A 19,228-nucleotide genomic window follows, 5' to 3' on the forward strand; every position below is an offset into this window, starting at 1 on the left:
TCAGACTGGTTATCTTCGCAAACCGAGTCTTAAGTTTTGATATCTGTATCTTTGGCACTCTCTTGTTTATATACTCGCGTTAGCTTTTCCTTTATCTGTTTCGTTATGTTATCGATCAGAGTGTTGCGCTGTTCAATTTAACGATTTTGTTTTATCCCCTTTATTCAAAGGCTCCTAGTTATAAACATTTTTTTCACACTACTATATATACTAAATTTTATTTTTAGAGGTCGTAATACCTCGCCACCTCTGTTTTATGACTTAAGCATAAGGCTCTGTGTGGTAGGGTGTTACACCGGTAACTCAACATTTATATGATATATAATCATATAGATAATTAAAATATCTTACATGTGATTAAGATTCTTTTACAATAAAATAAGTTCTACAATTCAATTAAACACAACTTTTTTCTAACATAAAATTGTATCATATCGAATTTATAATTCTTGACTCTTCTACCATATTTCAGTCAATATAAAGTCTAGCATGTTGGCATCAGTTTTGTACCCCTACAAATATAAACAATGAAAACCAAAATTAAAAAATAACACATAACACTATCTTCATCTGAGTAAAAATTAATTTAGAACTTACAAGATAAAATAAACTAATTCTTTAAGAATCTATTCTCAAAGTTCAAAACTAGCCAATTAAGAGTGCAAATTATCAAGAATTACAAATTTAATATATAAACTTGGGCTAATTAATCACAATTCAATCACGACTTAGTGAACAAAGTTATTAAATTTACATAAGTATCAATTGTCAAACAAGCACTACAAAACACAATTTCTACCAAAATCTTCATAATAAATGTACTTGAATTTTTTTTATGCTTTTACACTCAAAAAGTTCCATAATGAGGTTTATATCAAAACAAAAGATAAGAACATAGAGAAGCATCTGAACAGAGTTTTTGTTATTGCAGAAGCAATAGTGATACAGAGAAAGTTTGGAAATATAGAAGTATAGAAAGAATGGAAAAATAGAACTTCAGGACGTAGCGTGTGACGGCGGCAACAACGGCTTGAACAGCGACGGCGGTAAGCTCCACGAACAGTGACGGTTCGAGCTTGATGGAAGGTAGAACGGCGACAGCAAGGCACGAATGCTGGCAACTCTGGCCAGCAACGCCTCCTTCGCGAGTTCTCTCTCTCTGCATGAGCTCTCTCTTCTCGATAGCACAACGGCGACTTTCTCCTCTGGGGTCGACAGTTTGGCGGGAAATTAGGGTTTATTTTTGTTTAATTTGTGAATTTTAGAATTTAGAATTAGAAATTAAAAATTTTATAAAGGAGTAGAGTAATTGGAGAATAGAGTAATTTTAAAACTAAATATACTCTATTAAAAATATTTAAAAATATTATTTATCAACATATTGCTAAGTTTAATTAATTATTTTTAATTTAAATTATAAAATAAAAATATAAAATAACCAATTATAATAAAATTCACAAAAATATTAATTAACTTAACTCTAAATATTCACAAAACTAATTTAATTACTTTAGATTAATTTCTACAAATAAAAAATTCAAATTAATAAAATAAACCCTAATTTATTCATAATAGAAATTATTTAAATTAAACTATATAATACTTCCATTACTGAATTTTAATCTCTATCATGCAAAATATTAAATTATAATAAAATTACATAAAAATCTTGATTAATATAAAAATCAGCGAAACAGATGCTTTGTGACAAAATTTTATATTTTGTAACAAACAAATAAGTTGTTACAAACAATATTGAATTTTGTGACAAATTAATTTTTTGTTACAAAATAATTAAAGTTTTTGAAATAAATGTATATTTTGTTACAAAATATTTTGAACTTTTGCAACAATTTCATGTTTTGTTACAAAATATTATAAAATTTTGCAACAAAATACCGATTCATTACAAAAGCCAATATAATTTGTAACAAAAAAATTAAGTCGTTACAAAATAACAAAATGTTTGTAACAAATTATATTATTATTACAAAACATTATTATTATGTAACAATTACTAATTTTTCTTACAAAAAAATAATTTTTTATAACAATTTTAAATTTGTTACAAAGTTTTTGTTACAAATGTTCTATTTTCTTGTAGTGAGGGGAAGATTGACGACCGACACGGGGAATCAAGTGAAGAGGAATCAGAGGATATTATTTTTTTGGAGGAAGAAGATATATCAAAAGGTGTGAATGCTTGCACTAACAGTTTCTATGGTAGAATTTTTGTTCCAAAACATTCTCAATTGGAACCATAAAGAATGCACTAAAGGCAATCTGGGGTAAACTAGAAGGATTCAAAGTATGCGACATGGGTGATAACAAATTCCAATTTTTCTTCTTGAATGAAATGGATGTAATTCGTATTGAACATAGAGAACCATGACTGTTCAAAGATTATGTGCTTCATGTTAAACGGTGGCATGAAGAGTGTAGCCCTAATGTGGAGATCATAACTAGCTTTCCAGTTTGGACACAATTTTGAAAATTGCCAAAGCCTTATAAAACACTAGAAGTTACCAGAAAGTTGGGGGAACGGATCGGCCCAGCGCTAGAGGTTGGACGCTTCCAAATGCGGGGTAGAAAGACAAGGATTCTCAAAGCAAAAGTCAGTATAGAGGCAAATCGAAGAGTTGAAGACAGCTTAAAAATTGCTGGTCCGAATAGGAAGGAGGCGGTGATTGGCATTCGATATGAGAGACTTGGGATATGTTGTTCTTATTGTGAGTGCATGGAGGATGATGCAAAATACTGTCACGATCTGATAAGAGACATGGAGGCTGATAAAGTTACACAAGACAAAATAGGAGAATGAGTGAAAGCCAGCCAATTTAGTGTGCGTATATTAATGGAAGGGGAAAATAGCCATAACCATTCAAATCAGATGCAGAACAGCAACACACAGAGGAAGAAGAATCCTGTTCTAAGTTGTCTTTTAGAGGAGTTTACTGGGATGGATATGAAGGAGAAAGTGAAAGGAGAGAAAGCAAAGGTTCATTCTGCATTACCAACAATTCCCTTGCCCCAAAACTGTGAGAATGAGACTTTGAAGATGGAGGTTATTGTAATTGAAGAAACATCTCCTATGGCTGCCTGGGACAAGTACCCGCAGAGTGACCCTAAACAGAGCCCGAGATTGGAAATGGTAAGAAGTGGAAGAGCCTCGCCAAATAGGGACCATACTCAACAGAAGCCTAATTAGGAATAAAGAGATGACTGAAGAATAGGGGGACAGATGACTCTCTAAAAAGGGCCAGATTCGAAGAAGAACAGTTAACATGTTTAATGGTAGAGGGTGCCAGCCTTGAAATGGTACCCAAGGTGCCATAAAGTTTTAGTATGGAATTGTCAGGGTTTGGGGAGACCATTGACAATCCACAACCTTAAAGGGATGAGTAAGACCCACTTCCCTGATATTGTTTTCATTAGCTTGACAAAGAATCAATCTCGATAAGTGGAAGCAAAACTTCTTCACATGGTTATGGTAATTGGAACATTATGGACCCAATTGGGGTGGCTGGTGGCTTAGTTTTAGGATGGAGAGACACTATCAATCTTCGTATTCGAAATAGTGGTGATTACATTATAGCAGCAGAAGTTCATGACAAGCAAAAACGAAGTTTAGGGGTTCATTGAAGTTTACCTAAATTGCTCGGACTCTATTCAAGACCCTCGGTATAATGAGCTATTCTCTATTATTCAACAGTTCCAAGGCAGAATGGTTATCATGGATGACTTTAATGCTATAGCAGAACAAGCAAAAAAAAAATAGGGTGGTGGTAAAAAATCAGCAACCTCCATTCTTGCATTTAATAACTTCATCAATGTTAATGAGTTATTGGATATTGGAATGGTGGGTTGCCCCTTCACATGGACAAATAAAAGGCAAGGTTTAGAATCGGTACAAGAGCGACTGGATCACGAGTTAGTTGGATTGAGTTGGAAAACACAACACCCGCATGCTATACTAAATAGGCTTTTAGAATCACGCTCAGATCATGCCCCTGCTTCTCTTGGAAACTGATCCCCAAATCTAGCGCAATAAAAGAAAGTTTAAATTCTAAGAGCGGTGGTGTTATGAAAGAAAAGTCAAACAGATTGTGGCGGAGGTCTGGGGGTTGGAAGTAGAAGGCTCAGCAATGTGTTCTTTGGCTAAAAGGATAAAGCAATATAGATACAAGATAGTCCAATGGCAGATTCACCATAAAACTAACTCGAAAAGAGAGATTGAAAAGTTACAATCAGTCATAGAGGAAGTCTAGGATGGGGGAGTTCATGGAGGTGATGAGCTGAATGGATTAGAAAAAAGGTTAGAACTGGCATTCAATAAGGAAGAAAGCTATCGGAGAGAGAAATCTCGTGTTAAATGGCTCAAAAAAGGTGACTAAAATACAAGATTCTTTCATCAGAAATTCCAGAGTCAGATGAGGAAGAATAGAATATGGAGATTAATTGGTCGAAATAGTGAAGTCACATCCCATCCAGAACAAATAGCAAGAGTGACAGAAGAGTATTTTTGAGATATATTCACATCCAATGGTGCGGCTGATCCAACCCGATTTCTTGAGGATTTGAAGCCTAGAGTTACAGCTTCCATGAACCGGAGGCTCCAAAGACCAGTTTTTATGGAAGAGATCAAATGTGCTACTTTTAGTGTCTATCCTCAAAGTGCACTAGGTGATGACAGTTTCACTGTGGAATTCTTCCATCCCTTTTGGGATATTGTAGGGAGCGATGTGTTTAAAGTTGTCAGGAGTTTCTTTTATAATGGCCAGATTCTAAGAAATTTTAACCATACTCATATATGTTTGATCCTTAAAGTACCTGATGCTAGTACTATGAACCAGGTGAGAGCTATTAGCTTATCCTCTGTTATATACAAAATTATTTCTAAGGTTATGGTGCACAGAATGTAGAGCATTATAAGTAAAGTCATTAGTCCCAATCAAAGTGCTTTCTTAAAGGGGGGACTTATTTCAGACAATATCCTTATTGCACATGAATGCTTGCATTATTTGAAAAATAAAAGAAGTGGTCTGGACTCTGAATGACTATTAAGCTTTATATGAGCAAGGCATACGATAGGGTTGAATGGAATTTCTTTGGTTTATTATGGAAAAGCTAGGCTTTAATTCAAAATGGATTAACTGGATAAGAGAACTAGTAACGACTGTTTCTTATTTTGTCATTGTGGAAGGACAACCTTTTAGTTTTTTAGACCAAATAAGGGTCTTCACCAGGGAAATCCTCTATCTCCATGTCTTTTTTTTTTGTGCAGAAGGACTATCCTTCTTGCTACACAAGGTAAAGAAAAATAGAAAAATTCAAGGTGTTCAGGTTAATCAAAGATGTCCATCAATTAATCACCTACATTTTGCGAATGACTCTATTTTATTTTGTAAGAGTTCAACTGAGGCAACCCAGCAAATTTTGGAGCTTTTAGACAATTATGAGAGTTTCAGTGGTCAAAATGTGAACTTGGGTAAGTCTGCGGTCTTCTTTAGCCGTAACACCCCCCAAGCAACTGGACCTAACATTCCTCACAACCTCAATATTAATCATATCAGAGCCCAAGATAAATATTTAAGACTTCTCTTCATTGTTCAGAAATTGAAAAAATCCACATTCGGAGACATTAAAGATAAAATTCAAAAGAAGATACAGGGTTGAAAAAGAAGTTTGTTATCATCTGGTGGGAGGCAAACTCTTTTAAGGGTAGTTGGTGAAGCAATTCTCATCTACTCGTTGTCTTATTTTAGACTCCTTGATACTTTACTCGATGAGATTCATAAAATGATGTCTCAATTTTGATGGGCCAACGAGGCTCAGAAAGGAAGATCGTATGGATTAATTGGGATACTATGACAAGACTCGAAAAGGAAGGCGGGCTCGGAATAAAAGATTTATAGGTGCAGAACCTAGCTCTACTCGGAAAGCAATACTGGCAAATTGCTAAATAACCTAATTCAACTATTTCCATATTACTAAAGGGCAAATACTTCAGATATAGTGATATATTGAGAGCTGAGTTAGGTAATGTACATTCTTGGGGCTGGTGCAGCATCTTGGAGGGCCGAAAAGTGATTGAAAAGGGCTTGTCAAGGAGAATAGGCTCTCAAACGTTAGTCAGAATTACCCAAGATTCTTGGTTGCCTCCTCCGGTACCGACCACCGTTCCCTTATTAGGCTTATAGCAGCAACCTACCCACACTCTATTCTATGTCAGTGATCTAATGACTCCTGAACAAAGATGGAACCAAACGGTAATAGAGTCCACCTTCGCTACGACCATTAGCTCGAGAATCCTATCAATAACACCAACAAAAAGGGAAGATGAAATTAGTTGGATCTGGTTCAAATCAGGAACATACGAGGTAAATTCAGGTTATAAAATTATTTATTCTTTCTACCATCCACCACTTTTTCAATGCTCCCAATCTTTCCAAAATCACAAAGTTTGAAAAAGTCTATAGAAAATGAAGTTGTTGTACAAGATAAAGATTTTTCTGTGGAAATGCTTAGATGAAAAACTCCCGGTGATGAGCTTATTGCACAACAAATTCCCAGGAACTCCTAGCACTTGCCCTGACTTTCTAGTCCAAGAAGAAACCATCTACCACTGTCTCTTCCAATGCCCCATCTCTGCAGTAATTTGGAGATCAGCGTTGATTAATAAAAGTGTGTGGAGCAATCGCCCAAAGTCCTTCTCCCATTGGTGGCAGAAAGCTTGCATGCATGGGGCTGGAAATCTTGATGGATGTCGACTAAACACACTTCTGGTAGTGCTCTACTGGAATTGCTGGAAGGCAAGGAACTGGTATGTCTTTGACAAGGAAACATGTTATGTAGATCAATTGGCTCAAAACTCTCACCAGCTACCCAACGAGATTTTGGAAGCAAGTGTTGCTTGAATTTTTTGGTTACCGTGCTTGAGTGTTTCACCACATAACTTTACTCTTTCGTTTATCCTTCTCTTTATTTTCTTTTTCTTCGGCACCTGTGTTAGTGTCATTTGGGAGGTCTTCATTTTTTTTATTGTTTCCAATTTTGGATCCCCTGTTATTTTTTAAGCTCTAATAAATAACATACATCTCCCATGTACACCACTTTTGCTTGATCCATATCAATTAAATCTTGGTTGGGCATCAAGAACTTTGCCTAGTTAACTGCTCTTTCAAAACCTTCAGCAAAAGTAGCTAAGATTTCAGCTTCTTTTCTTTTTTTCCAAATTTTTCATTTTCACAGTTGTCTCTATCATTTGATTATTTATATCTTTCATATCATTCTCTTTCTTTTTCAAAAGCTCGGCATCCTTTTCACAAGCAATTTTTTTCCATTTTAACTCCTCCTCTTGATAAATAAGTTTTTCCTTCAACTCAATGGTGTGGAATTTCAAACCACGAATTTACTTAGTCAGACAAGCAGAAAACGGTATTTTGGGGTTCAAAAGCTTTAAGCAGTAATTCAGGAATTAAGAAAGTAATCAGTGAATTGGGTGAAAAAATGATATGAGAGAATAGTTAAGGTTTCAGAGATATTTATTTTTTTGGATTAACAATATTTACCGACTACTTTAATCATGCAAGATTCAATTCATGGCAAACTCTAATTAATTAAACCCTAGTTCTTTAGTGATTTAATCATCTCTAACGTAATCAATTGCCAATCCTTTGGTCACTTAATTTAGATTAAACATTTAGGTCCAATTCAAGTTTATTAGCCACAAAAACCCTAATTACCCAAATATAAGTTGATTATATGTTACGTATCACGTTAAGTCCAGGTAATTAGTGGTTTAGGAGGAATTACTTTTAAGATGTTATTCAAGTGAGTTAACTTTTTCAAGATTCAACAAGAATCCATGTAGAAAAAGAGCTATACTCTAATATACTCAAATTCATAAGATGAAGAACGAAAGTAATCCTTGAAATTAAATCAATACATTAATTAAAAGTAGAATAGGAATAGTATTAATCTATAGAATAAACGAAGCTTCTAACCTTAAAATAGGAGGTTTAGTTGCTCATGGCTCAGAGAAAACTAGGGTTTCAAAAGTGTGTGAAGTGCAGAATGAAGAAGTGAGAGGAGAAGAGAGCAGACGGAAGCCCGAAGGGCTAAATATTTTTCCCTTTTATATCTAATCTAATTTGATTTGAAAATAAATAAAGTAATAAAATCTGAATCCTAAAAGATTGTCTTTGGTAATAATAATAAACCAAACAAACTAAAATAAAAATAATTATTAACTAAATCTTCAACAAAGAGCCTGGCGTTTAGCAACGCTGAGGCAAAAAGGAATTGTGGTGTTGTTGTCTTCCTAGCACTAAACGCCCATATCGGCATTTAGCGCCACTAGCGTGTGGTACTAGGCACGAATTATAGAGCACCTGATGCTAAACGCCAGGTTGTGGCATTTAGCACCACCTTAATAGAATGGTTGCACGCGTTACGAAGCACCTGACCTAAATGCCAGGTCATGGCGTTTAGCGCCAACTTAATAGAGGGCTTGCATGCTTTACGAGGCGCCTGGTGCCGAACGCCAGGTAGGGGCGTTTAGCGCCAGCTTGGCAGCATCAAATTTCTTCCTTTTTCTTCTGCACGAACTCTGCCAAATTCGCCCGGATTTTTCCTGAAATAAATAAAACTACAATGCGCCTCAAAGAAGCATCTAAATAGACTTCAAGCACTAGAATCTCAATAAAATTTAATAAATTCATATCTAAAATAATAAGAAAATAGAGAAAAGATGACGACGCATCACTCAACTATCAATTTTTTGTTTACAGCAATTTCTTTTTTCAAATCTTCAGAGTCATTATTCTCCACCATCCTTTTGTGTTTGTTTTTTTTGCTCCGACCAATACTTGCCGCACACAAGCCAATTACCTGGTCAACATATATATAATAAAACACATAAATAATAGATTCTTAAAAGTCAAAAACACAAATTTATGTGCATACCTGCATATATTGGTCAATGGCAATATCACTAGTATCATTGACCAATTTGACATCAGACAGTGATTTTAACACTTCATCGGTTACCAAAAAAAGCTCCTATCCCTAACTGATGGCCCATGAATGAGCGGATAATTTATACGCTTTTTGGCATTGTTTTTAGGTAGTTTTTAGTAGCATCTAGCTACTTTTAGGGATGTTTTCATTAATTTTTATGTTAAATTCACATTTCTGAAGTTTACTATGAGTTTGTGTGTTTTTTTGTGATTTTAGGTATTTTCTGGCTGAAATTGAGGGAGCTGAGCAAAAATCTGATTCAGGCTGACAAAGGACTGCTGATGCTGTTGGATTCTGACTTTCCTGCACTCGAAATAGATTTTCTGGAGCTACAGAACTCCAAATGGCGCGCATTCAACGGCGTTGGAAAGTAGACATCCAGAGCTTTCTAGAAATATATAATAGTTCATACTATGTTCGAGTTTAGATGACGCAAACTGGCATTCAACGCCAGTTCTATGCTGCATACTGGAGTAAAACGCCAAAAACACGTCACAAACCAGAGTTAAACGCCAAAAACACGTTACAACTTGGCGTTTAACTCCAAAAGAAGCCTCTGCACGTGTAAAGCTCAAGCTTAGCCCAAGCACACACCAAAGTGGGCCCCGAAAGTGGATTTCTGCATTTAGACTTATTTCTATAAACCCTAGTAACTAGTCTAGTATAAATAGGATATTTTACTATTGTATTAGAGACCTTGGTATTTATCTTTGGTCTCAGTTTTAATCTATTCTTCATCTTAGGAGACTATTGATCACATTCATGGGGGCTGGCCTCTCGGCCATGCCTGGACTATCACTTATGTATTTTCAATGGTGGAGTTTCTACACACCATAGATTAAGGGTGTGGAGCTCTGCTGTACCTCGAGTTTTAATGCAATTACTACTATTTTCTATTCAATTCATGCTTATTCTTATTCTAAGATATTCGCTACAATTCAACTTGATGGATGTGATGATCCGTGACAGTCATCATCATCCGTCCTTATGACCGCGTGCTTGACAACCACTTCCGTTCTATCTTAGACCGAGCGTGTATCTCTTGGATTCCTTGATCAGAATCTTCGTGGTATAAGCTAGAACCCTTTGGCGGTCACTCTTGAGAATCCGAAAACTCTAAACCTTATCTGTGGTATTCTGAGTAGGATTCGGGGATTGAATGACTGTGACGAGCTTCAAACTCGCGATTGTTGGGCGTGGTGACAAAAGCAAAAGAATCAATGGATTCTATTCCGACATGATCGAGAACCGACAGATGATTAGCCGTGATGTGACAAGAGCATTTGGACCTTTTTCATTGAGAGGATGGAAGTAGCCATTGACAATGGTGATGCCCTACATACAGCTTGCCATGGAAAGGAGTATGAAGAATTGGATGAAAGCAGTAGGAAAGCAGAGATTCAACAGGAACAAGCACCTCTATGCACTTATCTGAAATTCCCACCATTGAATTACATAAGTATCTCTATCTTATTTTATGCTTTATTTATTATTATTTTCGAAAACTCCATAACCATTTATAATTTGCCTAACTGAGATTTACAAGATGACCATAGCTTACTTCAAGCCAACAATCTCCGTGGGATTCGACCCTTACTCACGTAAGGTATTACTTGGACGACCTAGTGCACTTGCTGGTTAGTTGTGCGGAATTGTGACAAAGTGTGATTCATGTTTGAGAGCGCTACCAAGTTTTTGGCGCCATTATTGATGATCACAATTTCGTGCACCAAGTTTTTGGCGCCGTTGCCGGGGATTGTTCGAGTTTGGACAACTGACGGTTCATCTTGTTGCTCAGATTAGGTAATTTTCTTTTTTGTTTTATTTTCAAAAATATTTCAAAAATCTTTCAAAAAAAAATTTTACTTCTATTTTCGAAAAATTATTCTAAATTTTTAAGAATGAATTCTAGTGTTTCATGAAGCATGTTGAAGATTCGCTCACTGTAAAGCCATGCCTAATTCAATTGGATTGAGGCTTCCTCTTATCAGTATATGAAGTTGGATGAAGTATCAGCTGCTGTATGTCTGATTTGTATGCTAAAGCTTGGCTGGCCATTGGCCATGTCTAGTATTTTGGAAAGAAGCTTTCACAAAAAAGCTTGGCTGGCTATTAAGCCATGTCTAATCCATGGACCGAAGCTTTAGACTAACATTGCAAAGATTCCTGGAATTCTTATTAAAAATTTTAAATTTCTTATTTTATTTTTTCTATATGTTTTCGAAAAAAAATAAAATACAAAAAATCAATAAAATCATAAAAACCAAAAATATTTTGTGTTTCTTGTTTGAGCCTAGTGTTAATTTTTAAGTTTGGTATCAATTGCATGTTTTAGAAACTTTTGCATTTTTTTTTCGAAAATTCATGCATGTGTTCTTCATGATCTTTAAGTTGTTCTTGGTAAGTCTTCTTGTTTGATCTTCATATTTTCTTGTTTTGTGTCTTTTGTTGTTTTTCATATGCAATTTTGCATTCATAGTGTCTAAGCATTGAAGATTTCTAAGTTTGGTGTCTTGCATGTTTTTCTTTTCTTGAAAATTTTTCAAAAATAAGTCTTGATGTTCATCTTGATCATCAAAGTGTTCTTGGTGTTCATCTTGACATTCAAAGTGTTCTTGCATGCATCTTGTGTTTTGATTCATAATTTTCATATTGTGAGTCATTTTTGTGTTTTTCTCACTCCTCATTAAAAATTAAAAAATAAAAAAAATCTTTTCCTTATTTTGCTCATAATTTTCGAAAATTTGAGTTGACTTAGTCAAAAAATTTTTAAAACTTAGCTATTTCTTATAAGTCAAGTCAAATTTTCAATTTTAAAAATCCTATCTTTTCAAAATCTTTTTCAAAAATCAAATCTTTTTCATTTTCCTTTTATAATTTTCGAAAATTTTAAATTATTTTCAAAATCTTTTTCTTATCTTTATTTCAAAATTGAAAACTTCACTAACAATTAATGTGATTGATTCAAAAATTTGAAGTTTGTTACTTTCTTGTTAAGAAATGTTCAATCTTTAAATTCTAGAATCATATCTTTTAGTTTCTTGTTAGTCAAGTAATCAATTTTAAATTTTCAAAATTAAATCTTTTCCAAAATATCTTTTTCAATCATATCTTTTCAAAATATCTTTTTCAAAATTGATTTCAAAAATCTTTTCCAACTTCCTATTTTTTCAAAATTGAATTTCAAATCTTTTTCAACTAAATAATTGACTTTTGGTTGTTTCTTATCTTTTCAAAACCAACTAACCACTTTTCCCTCTCTAATTTTCGAAAACTCCTCACCCCTTTTTCAAAATTCTTTTTAATTAACTAACTATTTCAAATTCTAATTTTGATTTTATTCCTTCTCTTTGTTTTCGAATTTTAACTTTAATTTAAAATAAAAATAAAAATATTTTTCTTCTATTTTAAGTTAATTTTCGAAAACCCCTCTCTCTCATCTCTTTCTATTTATTCATTCATTTACTAACACTTCTCTTCATCTCAAGAATTCGAACTCACTCTTCCCCCTTGTGTTTGGATTCTTACTTTTTCCCTCTTCTATTCTTTTCTTCTTCTACTAAAAAGGAATCTCTCTACTATGGTAAAGAGGATCCCTATTATTAGTATTTTCTGTTCCCTTCTTTTTCATATGAGCAGGAGCAAAGACAAGAATATTCTTGTTGAAGTAGACCCTGAACCTGAAAGGACTCTAAAGAGGAAACTAAGAGAAGCTAAATTACAACAATTCAGAGACAACCTTACAGAAATTTTCGAAAAGGAAGAGGAGATGGCAGCCGAATATAATAATGCAAGGAGAATGCTTGGTGACTATACTACACCCACTTCCAAGTTTGATGGAAGAAGCATCTCAATCCCTGCCATTGGAGCAAACAATTTTGAGCTGAAATCTCAACTAGTTGCTCTACTGCAACAAAACTGCAAGTTCCACGGACTTCCATCAGAAGATCCCTACTAGTTTTTAACTGAGTTCTTGCAGATCTATAAGACTGTTAAGACTAATAGAGTAGATCCTGAAGTCTACAGGCTCATGCTTTTTCCTTTTGCTGTAAGAGACAGAGCTAGAATGTGGTTGGACTCACAACCTAAAGATAGCCTGGACTCCTGGGATAAGCTGGTCACGAACTTCTTGGCTAAGTTCTTTCCTCCTCAAAAGCTGAGCAAGCTTAGAGTGGATGTTCAGACCTTCAAACAGAAAGATGGTGAATCTCTCTATGAAGCGTGGGAAAGATACAAGCAGATGACCAAAAGGTGTCCTTCTGACATGCTTTCAAAGTGGACCATTCTGGATATATTCTATTATGGTCTATCTGAGTTCTCTAAGATGTCACTGGACCATTCTGCAGGTGGATCCATTCACCTAAAGAAAACACCTGCAGAAGCTCAAGAACTTATTGACATGGTTACAAATAACCAATTCATGTATACTTCTGAGAGGAATTTTGTGAATAATGGGACGCCTCAGAGGAAGGGAGTTCTTGAGATTGATGCTCTGAATGCCATATTGGCTCAGAACAAAATGTTGACTTAGCAAGTCAACATGATTTCTCAAAGTCTGAATGGATGGCAAAATGCATCCAAAAGTACTAAAGAGGCATCTTCTGAAGAAGAAGCCTATGATCCTGAGAACCATGCAATGGCAGAGGTAAATTACATGGGTGAACCTTATGGAAACACCTATAATTCCTCATGGAGAAATCATCTGAATTTCTCATGGAAGGATCAACAGAAGCCTCAACAAGGCTTTAACAATGGTGGAAGAAACAGGCTCAGCAATAGCAAGCCTTTTCCATCATCTTCTCAGCAATAGACAGAGACTTATGAGCAGAGCACCTCTAGCTTAGCAAATATAGTCTCTGATCTGTCTAAGGCCACTTTAAGTTTTATGAGTGAAACAAGGTCCTCCATTAGAAACTTGGAGGCACAAGTGGGCCAGCTGAGTAAGAAAGTCACTGAAACCCCTCCTAGTACTCTCCCCAGCAATACTGAAGAGAATCCAAAAAGAGAGTGTAAGGCCATTGACATAATCAAAATGGCCGAACCTATAGAGGAAGGGGAGGACGTGAATCCCAATGAGAAAGTCCTCATGGGACATCTCCCAGACAAGAAGGAGTCCCATATTGAGAACCTAAAGGAATCTGAGGCTCATATAAAGACCATAGAGATTCCATTAAACCTCCTTCTGCCATTCATGAGCTCTGAAAACTATTCTTCCTCTGAAGAGGATGAAGATGTAACTGGAGAGCAAGTTGCTCAATATCTAGGAGCCATCATGAAGCTGAATGCCAAGTTGTTTGGTAATGAAACTTGGGAAGGTGAACCTCCCTTGCTCATTAGTAAACTAGATACATGGGTTTAGCAAACTCTACCTCAAAAGAAATAAGATCCTGGTAAATTTTTAATACCCTGTACCATGGGCACCATGACCTTTGAGAAGGCTCTGTGTGACCTGGGGTCAGGTATAAATCTTATGCCACTCTCTATAATGGAGAAGCTGGGGATCTTTGAGGTACATGCTACCATATTCTCATTACAGATGGCAGACAAGTCAGTAAGACAAGCTTATGGATTGGTAGAGGATGTGTTAGTAAAGGTTAAAGGCCTATACATCCCTGCTGATTTTATAATCTTAGACACTAGGAAGGAAGAGGATGAATGCATCATCCTTGGAAGACCTTTCCTAGCCACAGCAGGAGCTGTGATTGATGTTGACAGAGGAGAGCTAGTCCTTTAATTGAATGGAGACTACTTGGTGTTTAAAGCTCAAGGATCTTCCTTTGCAACCATGGAGAGGAAGCATGAAAAGCTTCTCTCAATACAGAGTCAAACAGAGCCCCCACAATTAAAATCTAAATTTTGTGTTGGGAGGCCATAACCAAACTTTGAGTTTGGTTTGAATCCCCACATTCAAACTCTAAGTTTGGTGTTGGGAGTCCACAACATTGACCTGATCACCTGTGAAGCTCTATGAGAGCACACTGTCAAGCTAGTGACATTAAAGAAGCGCTTATTGGGAGGCAACCCAATTTTTATTCATCTAATTTTATTTTTATTTTATTGTTCTATTATGTTTTATTAGGTTCATGATCATGTGGAGTCACAAAACAAATACTAAAATTAAAAACAGAATCAAAAACAGCAGAAGAAACAGCACACCCTGGAGGAAGAGCTTACTGGCGTTTAAACACCAGTAAGGAACATCTGGCTAGCGTTCAATGCAAGAACAGAGCATGAATCTGGTGTTGAACGTCAGAAACAAGCAGCATTCTGGCATTCAAATGCCAGGATTGCACCCTGAGGAAAGCTGGCGTTAAACGCCAGAAGCAAGTATGGAACTGGCGTTCAATGCCAGAAACATGCTGCAGACTGGTGTTGAACGCCCAAAACAAGCATAGAGCTGGCGTTTAACGCCAGAAACAAGCATCAATCTGGCGTTAAACGCCAGGATTGCATGCAGAGGGCGTTTTACACGCCTAATTAGTGCAGGGATGATAAATCCTTGACACCTCAGGATCTGTGGATCCCACAGGATCACCTCAGGATCTGTGGATCCCACAGGATCTCCACCTACCTCAACTTACCTTCTTTCTTCTTCACATAATCCAATAACACTCTTCCCCAAACACCCTTCACCAATCACCTCAATCTCTCTTCCCAATTACCCTTTCACCACTCACATCCATCCACTCTTCCCCATAAACCCCACCTACCTTCAAAATTCAAAATCTCTTTCCCACCCAAACCCACCCTAAATGGCCGAACCTACTCCCTCTCCCTTCACTATATAAACCCCTCTATCCGTCTTCATTTTCACACACCACAACCCTCTCTTCTTCACCTTGGCTGAAACCACACACCTCTCCCTCTCCTCCATATTTTCTTCTTCTTCTTCTTTTCTTACTTCTTTTGCTCGAGGGCAAGCAATATTTTAAGTTTGGTGTGGTAAAAGCATATCTTTTTGTTGTTTTTCCATAACCAGTTATGGCACCTAAGGCCGGAGAAACCTCTAGAAAAGGAAAAGGGAAGACAAAAGCTTCCACCTCCGAGTCATGGAAGATGGAAAGATTCATCTCTAAAGCCCATCAAGACCACTTCTATGAAGTTGTGGCTAAGAAAAAGGTGATCCCTGAGGTCCCTTTCAAGCTTAAGAAAAATGAGTATTCGGAGATCCGACATGAGATTCAAAGAAGAGGTTGGGAAGTTCTTACTAACCCCATTCAAGAAGTCAGAATCTTAATGCTTCAAGAGTTCTATGCCAATGCATGGATCACTAGGAACCATGATCAAAGTATGAACCCGAATCCAAAGAATTATCTTACAATGGTTCGGGGGGAAATACTTAGATTTCAGTCCGGAAAATGTGAGGTTGGCATTCAACTTGCCTATGATGCAAGAAGATGCACGCTCCTACACTAGAAGGGTCAACTTTGATCAAAGGTTGGACCAAGTCCTTATGGACATATGTGTGGAAGGAGCTCAATCGAAAAGAGACTCAAAAGGCAAGCCGGTTCAACTGATAAGACTGGACCTTAAGCCTGTGGCTAGAGGATGGTTGGAGTTCATCTAACGCTCCATCATCCCCACTAGCAACCGATCCAAAGTTACTGTAGATTGGGCCATCATGATCCATAGCATCATGATTGGAGAGGAAGTAGAAGTTCATGAAGTCATCTCTCTTGAATTCTACAAAGTAGCCGAAAAGCCCTCCACCATGGCAAGGCTAGCTTTTCCTCATCTTATTTGCCATCTATGTTACTCAGCTGGAGTTATCATAGAAGGAGACATTCTCATTAAAGAGGATAAGCCCATCACTAAGAAGAGGATGGAGCAAACAAGAGAGGCCATCCATGGATCTCAAGAGATGCACGAGGAAGCTCATCATCAAAAAATCCCTGAGATGTCTCAAGGGATGCACTTTCCTCCAAACAACTATTGAGAACAACTCAACACTTCTCTAGAAGACTTGAGTTATAACATGGGCCAATTAAGGGTGGAGCACCAAGAGCACTCCATCATTCTCCATGAGATTAAAGAAGATCAAAGAGCTATGAGGGAGGAGCAACAAAGGCAAGGAAGAGACATAGAGGAGCTCAAGGATATCATTAGTCCTTCAAGAAGAAGACGCCACCATCACTAAGGTGGACTCATTCCTTCTTCTTAATTCTCTATTTTTTTATTTTTAAGCTTCATGTTTATCTATGTTTGTGTCTTTACTACATGATCATTAGTGTTTAATCTATGTCTTAAGGCTATGAATAATTCCATTAATCCTTCACCTTTCTTAAATGAAAAATGTTTTTAATACAAAAGAACAAGAAGTACATGAGTTTTGAATTTATTCTTGAAATTAGTTTAATTATATTGATGTGGTGACAATACTTTTTGTTTTCTGAATGAATGTTTGAACAGTGCATATTTTTTATCTTGTTGTTTATGAATGTTAAAATTGTTGGCTCTTGAAAGAATGATGAGCAAGAGAAATATTATTGATGATCTGAAAAATCATAAAATTGATTCTTGAAGCAAGAAAAAGCAGTGAAGAACAAAGCTTGAAAAAAAATATAAATAAATAAATAAAAGAAAAAGAAAAGGCAAGCAGAAAAAGCCAATAGCCCTTAAAACCAAAAGGCAAGGGTAAAAAGGATCCAAGGCTTTGAGCATCAATGGATAGGAGGGCCCAAGGAAATAAAATCCAGGCCTAAGCGACTAAATCAAGCTGTTCCTAACCATGTGCTTGTGGCATGCAGGTCCAAGTGAAAAGCTTGAGAATGAGTAATTAAAGTCGTGATTCAAAGCAAAAAGAGTGTGCTTAAGAGCTCTGGACACCTCTAACTTCACCCAGTCATGTGTCTGTGGCATTTATGTATCCGGTGGTAATACTGGAAAACAAAGTGCTTAGGGCCACGGCCAAGACTCATAAAAGTAGCTGTGTTCAAGAATCAACATACTTAACTAGGAGAATCAATAACACTATCTGAACTCTGAGTTCCTATAGATGCCAATCATTCTAAACTTCAAAGGATAAAGTGAGATGCCAAAACTATTCAGAAGCAAAAAGCTACAAGTCCCGCTCATCTATTTAGAACTAATCTTCATTGATATTTTGAAATTTATAGTATATTCTCTTCTTTTTATCCTATTTTATTTTCAGTTGCTTGGGGACAAGCAACAATTTAAGTTTGGTGTTGTGATGAGCGGATAATTTATACGCTTTTTGGCATTGTTTTTAGGTAGCTTTTAGTAAGTTCAAGCTACTTTTAGGGATGTTTTCATTAGTTTTATTAGTTTTTATGCAAAATTCACATTTCTGGACTTTACTATGAGTTTGTGTGTTTTTCTGTGATTTCAGGTATTTTCTGGCTGAAATTGAGGGACCTAAGCAAAAATCTGATTCAGGCTGGCAAAGGACTGCTGATGTTGTTGGATTCTGACCTCCCTGCACTCGAAATAAATTTTCTGGAGCTACAGAATTCCAAATGGCGCGCTCTCAACGGCATTGGAAATTAGACATCCAGAGCTTTCTAGAAATATATAAGAGTCTATACTTTTTTTGAGTTTATATGACGCAAACTGGCGTTCAACGCCAGTTCCATGCTGCATTCTGGAGTAAAACGCCAGAAACACGTCACAAACCAGAGTTAAACGCCAAAAACACATTACAACTTGGCATTTAACTCCAAAAGAAGCCTCTGCACGTGTAAAGCTCAAGCTCAGCTCAAGCACACACCAAAGTGGGTCCCGGAAGTAGATTTTTGCATTTAGACTTATTTCTGTAAACCCTAGTAACTAGTCTAGTATAAATAGGACATTTTACTATTGTATTAGAGACCTTGGCATCTATCTTTGGTCTCAGTTTTAATCTATTCTTCATCTTAGGAGACTATTGATCACGTTCATGGGGACTGGCCTCTCAGCCATGCCTGGACCATCACTTATGTATTTTCAACGGTGGAGTTTCTAAACACCATAGATTAAGGGTGTGGAGCTCTGTTGTACCTCGAGTTTTAATGCAATTACTACTATTTTCTATTCAATTCATGCTTATTCTTATTCTAAGATATTCACTGCAATTCAACCTGATGGATGTGATGATCAGTGACACTCATCATCATCCCTCCTTATGAGCGCGTGCTTGACAACCACTTCCGTTCTATCTTAGACCAAGCGTGTATCTCTTGGATTCCTTGATCAGAATCTTCGTGGTATA

At 36.4% G+C, this 19,228-nt stretch overlaps 1 non-coding gene across 1 annotated transcript; it reads right to left on the reverse strand.

The window, feature by feature from the left end:
- Nucleotides 1-13,183: 13,183 nt before the first annotated feature.
- LOC127745296 (small nucleolar RNA R71) lies at nt 13,184-13,291 on the reverse strand. The gene has a single exon (XR_008006493.1). It is a non-coding gene; the product is annotated as a small nucleolar RNA R71 (small nucleolar RNA).
- Between the last annotated feature and the right edge of the window lie 5,937 nt (nt 13,292-19,228).

The sequence above is a fragment of the Arachis duranensis genome, chromosome 2 (genome assembly GCF_000817695.3).
Source record: "Arachis duranensis cultivar V14167 chromosome 2, aradu.V14167.gnm2.J7QH, whole genome shotgun sequence".
Taxonomy (NCBI): Eukaryota; Viridiplantae; Streptophyta; class Magnoliopsida; order Fabales; family Fabaceae; genus Arachis; species Arachis duranensis.